Here is a 10,138-nt window from a genome sequence, read left to right as displayed (position 1 = left end):
CTCAGAGATAGCCATGGAGCCAAACTGAACCTGCTGAAGCAGTTGTACACGCACAGATTTATGTTCCATGCTTTACTGGATGGAAGTTGGGGTGGGTTTGTTGGTTTGGGGTTTTTTTTAATCCACCAAAGCCCAGTCAGTTGGGAAGACTGGACTCCAGAGTTCCTGCAAGTGAAAAATGGCAAATCCAATATCTTTTTAGTAGTGTTTTTATATTCAAATTAGACATAATCTCCATGAATAAAATTACTGTTCCCAAAGGGATCATGCCCAATTTAAATGTATAAAATGTCATTAAAAGGGCACTGGCTTGCTATTAAAATTTAACTCCAGCAAACCCCCAATGTCATTTGTATTATAGTTTTACAATTAAGCCAGAGATGTTGGAAATAATAGTTTTGATGTACAATCTGGTACCATGCAGTAGGAGTGTGTTGTTCCTAAGAAGACTGCAGTCAGACCCATAGCTGGAAACATGGCCACATTGGGTCACTGATCTAATGCAGCGCTGCCTGCAGCTCTGGGGAGGAGTTCAGCCATGGCACTGCTGAGAGGCATCCAGTCGGGAGCAGGTCTGAAGCACTGCACCTTTGACTCATGCTTGCAATGGTCCTATCCAAGACCAAGAGACCAATGGCTGCAGCAAAGATGAGGCCAGCCCAAGCTGCTGTACTGCTGGAAAGACTCCATGCATGGGGCTGGGACCCCCTCTCTTTCAGGCCCATGAAAGCTGTTCCAGGACTGAGCCAGGCAAAGGATGCGGATCCCTTTCCTTGCAGTTTTGCTGTCCCAAAAGTACTGCTCCTGATCATGTGGTACCACCAAAAACATCGCAGGGTACCCTATTCCTCCTTCCCGCTCCTGGCAGCAGGGCTCAGTTGGATCCCAGGAGGGTGAGGTGCAGCATCTATCAAGGCTGGTGTGTGCATGCTTGCTGCCCATCCATGCTGTGGGGATGGCTCACTGCAGCCACAGTTGTCCAAGATGAGGAGCAAGGCACAGACAGCGCAGGGAGCAGCTTGGCTTTGTTGCTGGCATTGCCTCTAGTCAGCTGCACTGGTGCTGCATGCCATGGTGCGGCTGCACGGGGAGGACAGTGGTGCTCTCAAAGGCAGGAAATCCCCAGCAGGGATCTTCCCCAGGCAGCTGGTACACCCAGGAAGCAGCTAGAAGTGGCCACAGGATGAAGCGAGGCCAGAGGGGAAGGTCTGCCCTGCATGCTGCTGCACCAGACAGTCTGGGGAGGTGGTGCCAATGCTTACCTCCCTGTCCCCAGCAGAGGTGTAGCTTGTGCCAGGTCATTATGCAGTCCAAAAAGCCAACCGTATACTGGGCTGCATCAAAAGAGGTGTGACCAGGAGGTCAAAGGAGGTGATCCCGCCCCTCTACTCTACTCTCATGAGACATTGCTTGGAGTATTGTGTGCAGTTCTGGTGTCCTCAACATAAAAAGGACATGGAACTCTTGGAACAAGTCCAGAGGAGGGCCACGAGGATGATCAGGGGACTGGAGCACCTCCCTTTTGAAGACAGGCTGAGAAAGTTGGGGCTGTTCAGCCTGGAGAAGAGAAGGCTGCGTGGAGACCTCATAGCAGCCTTCCAGTATCTGAAGGGGGCCTATAAGGATGTTGGGGAGGGACTCTTCGTTAGGGGCTGCAGTGATAGGACAAGGAGAAACGGCTTAAAACTTAAACAGGGGAAGTTTAGATTGGATATAAGGAAGAAGTTCTTTACTGTAAGGGTGGTGAGGCACTGGAATGGGTTGAGCAGGGAAGTTGTGAATGTTCCATCCCTGGAGGTGTTCAAGGCCAGGTTGGACAGAGCCTTGGGTGAAATGGTTTAGTGTGAGGTGTCCCTGCCCATGGCAGGGGGTTTAGAACTAGATGATCTTAAGGTCCTTTCCAACCCTAACTATTCTGTGATTCTATGATTCTATGACATATAGCTGCTGGAGCAAGTCCAGAAGAGGCCACAGGTATGATCAGGGGGCTAACACTCTCCCTAACAGATGGTGATCATGCTGAGCCTTGCTACCATGTACTACCGTCCAAAAGCAAAACTAGGTAATCCTAGGAGGTGCCAGCATCCACTGGAATGGCCTGTCCTGTCCCAGACACAGGCTTCAGCTTTTATTGAACACTGATCAGCATAACCAAGGCACCTTCTTACTCGATGTGCCAGCCAACTGTGCCTGACAAAAGGATGCAACCAATGTTTCCTGCAAAATCTGAGAACCTGAAGCCCCCAGCTAAGGCTAGCAGGAGCTGGCCCTCTTGCAAACTGGTCACTGAGTCCAGAGCCTATGCTGGCCTCAGCCATCTGACACTAGGGCCTCTTTTGCTGAGATCTGGAGGAGAAAAAGAAATCCAAGCAAGCTCTGCACATCCTTTCCAGACAGCACTTGCTGTCACAAAAAGTGCACGTGATCCCTGGGAGAGGAGCTGCTGTGCCATCAAGGTGTCTGTCACCCACCCCAGGCCATGCCAGGTCACTCAGTGGAGCTGTGGACTGAGGCCAGCCTGGGGAACCACCACCAGTCCTTCCTCTTCTTTTTGCCCCCAAAGCCCAACCCTTTGGAAAAGCTGGATGCTTGCTCTGTGAGGGCCTGGCCTGGCCATGGAAAAGGCAGGAGGCAGGGAGGGGAGCAGCTGTCTGTCCATTCCTGCAGCCGGCCGTGGCCCGTGATCTCAGCAGACCTGGTGCAGTTTGCTTCCAAGAGTCAACATGACAGCATGCACACGAACATGTACTCCACTGGAAGGGACTGCTTAGAAAGCCTTTGCTCTCTGCCAAATAATTACAATGCACTGAAGGGTATAATCAATATTTAAATATGCATTTAACTGTCACTAACTGTTGAGTAAACAGGGGAATGAATACACGTTATAAAATACATGTATTTAACTAACATGCAATTAATGGGGCAAAACAGTCAAAATTTTTTTTTTATTTATTCTGGGAACAGAACACCTTCCAAAGCATTTTAATTAATGCAGTAATATTCTGAAAACAAAGACCACATTCAATATTTTCACTCTCTTCTTTTTCCCAGAGAACAGAAAAAGCAATCCTTCATGTAGAAGAGCACTGTTAAGCAAAACAGAGTATGGAGACCCCTGGGACAGTTGCGATCAAACAGCCACAAGAAAAGTAAACACCCCTCAGTGGACTTTGCAAGGTCCACTTCAATTCCTGGCCTTCACCCCAGCAAGGTGACCCTGCAGCCTGTGGGGACTCTGCAGGCAGCACCATGCGGAGCAGCACCAAGAGGACTCTGCCCAGCACTGCACAGTGACACAGAGGTGCTGCAGCAGAGGTGGCCTTGGAGGCTGCAACCATAGGTTGCCCTCATGGCCAGGCTGCTTGCCACCCCAGGGAGAGAGTGGTCCCAGCCACAAGTCCTTGGCAGCACCCAGCATCATGGCATCCTCTGGCAGTCTCCTGTCATCTGTCTGGCAGTTGCCTGAATTACTGCTGAAGCACATAAAGTACATGCAAACAGCCCGCAAAATGGGAAGCATTCATCTGAGACATGCAGCCCAAACGTCCTGCTCATGCTGCAGACAGATCACTTAGCCTTGTCATTGTGTGAGGGTGAGAGTTTTTCACTGCTGTGATATTTTCCCATTAGCCATTACAAGGAGATGCTGCTGGAGGGAACAAGGGAAAGGTTTCTCCTATGCATGACTGAGCTGCAAAGGCCAAATCAAAGGGACAGGTTGTGCCCTGGGTAATTCTTACCTTGATTTCCATGTTAAAACATGATAAGCCATGTAATAAAAACCTTGTTTCCTTTCCACACCCTCATATCCTCAGTACTGGAGCCCTTTATCATGCCCAGCCCCATAGCCATGAACACCACTAAAATTCCAGTAGGGTGCCCTCCCTCCCTGACCGGTGCTGTCTCTACACCCACAATAGCAGCTCTCAATGGGCAGGTGTCCCCTGTCACACCAGAGCCACTATCATGCACCTGTGGTCATGGCAAGTTGCAGAGGTGCAGCAAAGCCTCAAAGCATGGTAATGCAGAGGAAAAACAAATCCCAAGGACCACCCCGTAGATGAGCATGAGAGACAGTGAGCTGTGCCGCCAGCAGCCACTGCTGCAATAGGTGGTGCCCATTCTCTCTTCTCTGGTCTCTCTGGCTGGGGTCTCTCTTGTACGTGTGGGTTCTGAGAAGTCTGTACTGGAACCAGAACTGTTCAATATCTTCATCAACGACAGTGGGATTGAGTGTACCCTCTGCACATTTGCAGATGACATGAAGCTGAGTGGTGCAGTTGACATGTTCAAGGGACAGGATGCCAACCAGAGGGACTTGGACAGGCTCGAGAGGTGGGCCCATGTGAACCTCATGAAGTTCAACAGGGCCAAATGCAGGGTCCTGCAAGTGGGTCAAGGCAATCCCCGCTATCAATACATGCTGGGGGACAGAGGGATTGAGAGTAGCCCTGAGGAGAAGCACTTAGGGGTACTGGTGGATGAAAGATTGGGCATGAGTGGGCAATGCGCACTTGCAGCCCAGAAGGCCAATTGTATCTTGGGCTGCATCCAAAGTAATGTAGCCAGCAGGTCAAGGGAAGCGATTCTTCCCCTCTACTTTGCTCTGGTGAGACCCCACGTGGAGTACTGTGTCAAGCTCTGAAGTCCTAAGTACAGGAAAGATACGGACCTGTTGGAGAGGGTCCAGAGAAGGGCCACAAAAAGGATCAGGGGAATGAAGCACCTCTGCTATGAGGAACGGCTGAGAGAGTTGGGGCTGTTCAGCCTGGAGAAGACAAGGCTCCAGGGAGACCTTATTGTGGCCTTTCAGTTCTTAAAAGGAGCCTATTAGAAAGATGGGGAAAGACATTTTAGCAGGGACTGATGCAACAGGATGAGGGGTGACAACCTCATCATGGGGGATTCAGGCTGGACATGAGGAAGAAATCTTCTACAATGAGAGTGGCAGAACACCGGCACAGGTTGCCCAGAGAGGTGGTGAATGCACCATCCCTGGAGATATGCAGGGCCAGGCTAGATGTGGTTCTGGGCAACCTGATGTAGTTGAAGGTGTCCCTGCTCATTGCAGGGGGTTGGACTAGATGAGCTTTGAAGGTCCCTTCCAACACAAACTATTCTATGATTCTGTAACTCCATGATTCTCCTCTTGCCACCTGTGTGGGCACAAAGGGACGGTGGGTGAATGCAGCCAGCAGCAAGTGGACTCTCACCAGTCCTCCTACCATTCCATGCACACAGTGCTCCTGCAGGCTCTGCTGCCATTCATCTCCCCAGGGGCTTGGTGACAAGCCGCATATGACTGTCCCGGGGGACCTGTATCACACCAGAGCTAGCAGAAAGCATCCCAGGGAACTGCTGTGCTCATGTTCACTTTGCTGAGGACATGTGACCCAGCAGGCAGAAATCCCCTGTGAGGACCAGCAGGAACTGAAGTGCTGGTAGCGGCAACTGCGGGGCAAAACCTGTGTCTATACAGGCTTCTCCTCATGTGCAGAGATTTACTGAACAGCTTGCTCCTGCATGCACCCAGAGACCAAGAACCACCAGCACACTCCAGATCCCCCATAGTTTCTGCTCTGTGACTTCCTGAAGCACTTTCTGGACATCCTGCCCAAGGGAGGGAGTTTTGCTTTTATTGTCAGAGAAAAGCAGCAACTTAATGAAAAATACGTTTGGTTTTTTTCTTTTGAAGAAGTTTCCAGATTTATGCTAATGTCAGAGCATAATGTCAAGCATCTGAGTCATTAGGTGGCTGACAGCACATCAGGTCATGTTTTTTATTAAAGTGCATGAATCCAAAATGAAAATATTGGCAGACTTAGCATGCAGCGGTATGGTGGGGAAATGCCCCCCATCCAGGCATTTCCAACAATAGATTGCATCTAAAACAGTTCTGAGCTTGGTCCTGACCACTAATGCTCTGCACAATCACATGAAAAAGTCCCTTTTAATTCTTAAAAGAAAAACAGTTTAATCATCGTAAGAAACTATACCTTCAGGGTATCATTTCAAAAATACAGGCAGAGATTAGAAGGGATTTGCGAGATTGTGTTTATTCCCAATTTAGGTGCTTTCCATAAATTAATTATAAAAGCAGGCCCAAACCAGTCAGAAGTACACTGGGAAATTCTCAGAGTGTTAGTCATTTTCATGCACTAATATTCATGCCATCTGCCTGCCTTTTTTCTATTTTCTTCTAAATGATCCATTGTTAACTGTAGCATGCTTTCTTTTGCTGCATTTAGCCCCTCTCCCCCTCACCCTGCTGCAGGTAGTAACCCTGGGCATGCTGTTGTATTTTTATGGAAAGAGCATTAAAAGGAGGAAGGCATGTTTTGTTAATTGGCAGCAATACACAGCACTGCATCACAAGGCATGCACCAGTCATCTTTTCATTCCTGTCTGGGGGGGTTCTCTCCCACCTGTGCATCATTGTCTTTCCAAGCTCCCCGCTGCAGAAGACCAGGGGCTGGAGGACCGTATCTCCAGCAGGATGAAGAGTGTGGAATAGGGCTGCACTTGTCTTAGGTTCTTCCTGTAGCACATTGTGACATCCTGCGAGAGCCCTGAAGCTCCAGGAGCAGAAGATGTACCAGACGAGGCTGAGCATCTCTCCACGCGTGATATCTACATAATGTAGTCAAAGAACAATTCCTATGTCAGCCTGTAATGGCAACGGTAAAATGCAGGTGCCAAGCATCTCTCAGACAAGTCTCTTCTGGAAGCCGTTACATTTCTGAAAAGTGAGAGAAGGAGAGAAGCTCATTTGGTAAGAATGGGGGACAACAGGACAAGATCTTGTGATGAGATCTGCCAAAAAATGGTTCCAGTGCTGTCAGCGCCACTGCAGCCCACTCAGCAGTAGCCTTGGGATTAATGACCCTTCCCTCACCTCAGGAGCTGCAGCCCAGCTTAACCTACTAGCAGCGTTTGGCTGGGGCAGGGTGTCTTGGGTTCAGCAGTAGCAGTCATGTTTGTTTTTTTTTTTTTTTCCTTTGTGCTAGCTGGTGCAGTGCTGTGTTTTGACTTCCAGCCTGAGAACAGTGTTGGTGAAGTCGATGTTTTCAGTTGTTGCTAAGTGATGTTTACCCTGACCAAGGACTCTGTGAGGCTCATGCTCTGCCAGGGAGGAGTGGAAGCCGGGAGGAAGCAGAGATGGGGCGCCTGACTCGGGCTAGCCAGGGAGGTATTCCATACCAGAGCACTTCATGGCCGGGGTGGGGGGTGACTGGGAGTTACCCGGAAGGACACGAGGCTTCCGGCTGGAACTCGTCTTCTTGGCCGGTGGTATCGTATTCTCTTCCCTTGTTATTTTCCCTTATCATTGTTGTAGTTGACAGTTGCGGTGGTGATTTGTGCACATTGGTTGCTGGACTGTTCTTGTCTCAACCCGTGGGGGTTGCACTCTTTCGGTCCCCCTCCCCGTTCCTCCGGGAGTGGGGGAGAACCCCGGTGGGGGGGGGACACAGACCTCGATTGTTGTCAGCTCGGCACCACTCACTGGGAGTGAGTGAACAAGTTACCTGACTGGGTTTAAACCACGACACAGGGGGACGGGGAGAGAGGAGGAGAGCTGTCGGGGGAGGCAAGCTGCAGGGCTGGGGCTGCAGGACGTGTGTATGGGCAGCCCGATGCTCTCCCTGCACCCCGGGCAGGCACAGGGTAGAGACGGGAGCCAAGCACAAGCCATTGCTGCCACCTAGGATGTGGATCCCTCTCTCCGGGCAGGCATGGGGTCACCACCCCCTGCCCTCAGTGTTCTGAAAATGGTGCTCCCCATATGCGCCTGCAAACAGCTGCTCAGGCGGCCCAATTACCAGAACCAGAGCTCACGCCTCTCCTCACTCCTGCTCTGTGCCCCACTGGGGGTGCTGGTTGGTCATACCCCATAAAGGAGTCCACCCTGAACCCCCCAAAACCTGCAGCTGCTGTGAAAATACAAGCACCTTACCTCTGCCACCTATCCTGGTCAGCCCATCATGGAAGCAGAGGTGGTGGCTTGGTTTTGTCCATTGAGCCACCTGGAAACAAGAAGGAAGGGCAGAAGTCAGCACAGGGAAGCACCCAGGAGCTGCCCTGGGTCCAGGGCCATGTCATTTGGCTGCTCCTCCATTCCCTGGCTGGCAGAAACCCAGGCCACTGCATAAAGGCAACTGGTGGTGAGTTTTATCTGTCTGCTCTGAATTCTCTCTAGGCAGAGCTTTGAGCCTTCTTTTAGAGATGGAAGTTGTCACTTTTAAGAAAGGAAAATTAAAATATTGCTGCTTAGAACAGCATTGTCCAAAGGTTTTTGTTGCTCCTAAATACAAAATCCTAGCTATCCCTTAAGAAGGATTAAAGAAACTGGCGTGGTTGAAATCCCTAATGGAGACAATATGTATTTCCTCCCTACAGGAAAACTCTGAAAATGCTTTAAAAATAATCTTGTGCCTAAGCACACATTCACCCTCCAGTAAAGGCAGACTTTCATCTGGCTAATAGACTTCTGAACAGAGCCCTGCTCCTCATGGCCCACATGCAAAATCCCTGGCTGTGCAAACTGCACAGAGGAGAGGAGCCCCCTCTGCTGTGGGACAGCGAGGCAAGCGGGGATGCAGGCACACAGCCAAGGCAAGTGGGAGCCGCAACAGAAGGAAGCTCAGACCAGACCAGGATGGGAAAAGCTGGGCTCTGCCAGCCTTGGGCGATAGCCATGCAGGCAGTATGCTCCCACGTACAGCTCCATATCCCTCTCTCCGAGGAGGAAGTCTTGAATCCAGTGGCAGTGAGGAAGAAAGTGGGAAGAGACTGCATTTGGAAGAGCAATCCTGAAAGGCTTTAGCTCTCTGTGGGACAGGGCAGTCCCCCTCCACGTGTGCAGGTGCTGAGGAGCAGTGCAGACCAGAACCTGGAGTCACAGCACAGGAGGAAGGAGAGGTGAGTGCCTGTGCCTTGGGAGAACCTGTGGGATCACAGCATGAGGTCCTTCTGTGAACCAAAATCTTCCTGTCACCTGAGATACTGGCAATGACAAGATAAATGACTGATGGAGCAAAAAGCCAGTTCTCTCAGTGCACCCCTGTGGATCCTTGCCTTCATGCTGCCTCTTCACTGACCTTACAAGGCCCATAACAACTTCAGGCAGCTTTGTTCAGCTGCTGTCGTGGTTTAAACCCAGTCCGGTAACTCGTTCACTCACTCCCCCTTCTTTCCCTCCCCCTACTCCCGGAGGGACGGAGAGGAGAATCAAAAAGAATGCAACTCCCACGGGTTGAGATAAGAACAGTTTAGCAACTAAGGTATAACACAGATCACTACTGCTACTACCAATAATAACAATGATAAAGGAAATAACAAGGGAAGAGAATACATCACCTCACCACCAACCAACCGATAACTCGGCCCCCCAGCCCGATCAAGCTCTGACCTATACCTCCTCCAACCCCACAGTCTCCCAGCCCTTCCGGCTAACTCCCAGTTACATCCTGGGCATGACGTGCTGTGGTATGGAATACCTCTTTGGTCAGTTTGGGTCAGGTGTTCTGTGTCTGCTTCCTCCTGGCTTCCCCTCCTCCCTGGCAGAGCATGAGGCTCACAAAGTCCTTGGCCAAACCAAAACATCCTTGTTATCAGCTCTGTTCCCAGGCTGAAAGTCAAAACACTGCACTGCACCAGCTACCAAGGAGGAGAAAAATTACTGCTACTGCTGAACCCAGGACAGCTGCCTACCCAGCCATCCAGCATAAAGAGGCCAGAGGCACTTGCTCAGTAAATTAATCCATAGGCTTCTGAGTATTTGATCCTTTCCATGGTCCCACCTCCCCAGCTGCCACATTGACTAGCAAGACTCTAGTGACCCCAGTCCTGCACAGAAGTCCCAGCGCAAGTGCCTGATATCCCAGGGCTTGTGCTGGAGGAGACACAGCCTTGGAAGCAGCAGCATGACTGGCAGGGCCACCAGAACTGCTGATGGAGGGCTGTGCAGCACCAGCACAGCAGTGGGGGGGCGCTTCCAGGCTCACAGGGAGACTGCTTGGCAAGAAAAGTGACTTGCATGAGGACAGCCAGTGACTTTGCATGGAGTGATGAGGCTGACTGACATGGTCCTGCTCTCCTGCTGCTCCCAGGCTGGCTAGTTCTGGCTTAGGGCAGCCTC

The sequence above is a fragment of the Pezoporus wallicus genome, unplaced genomic scaffold (assembly GCF_028554395.1).
Source record: "Pezoporus wallicus isolate ANWC-B61680 ecotype Strahan unplaced genomic scaffold, APGP_CSIRO_Pwel_v1 contig_7363, whole genome shotgun sequence".
NCBI lineage: Eukaryota > Metazoa > Chordata > Aves > Psittaciformes > Psittacidae > Pezoporus > Pezoporus wallicus.
This window is presented reverse-complemented; position numbering follows the sequence as displayed.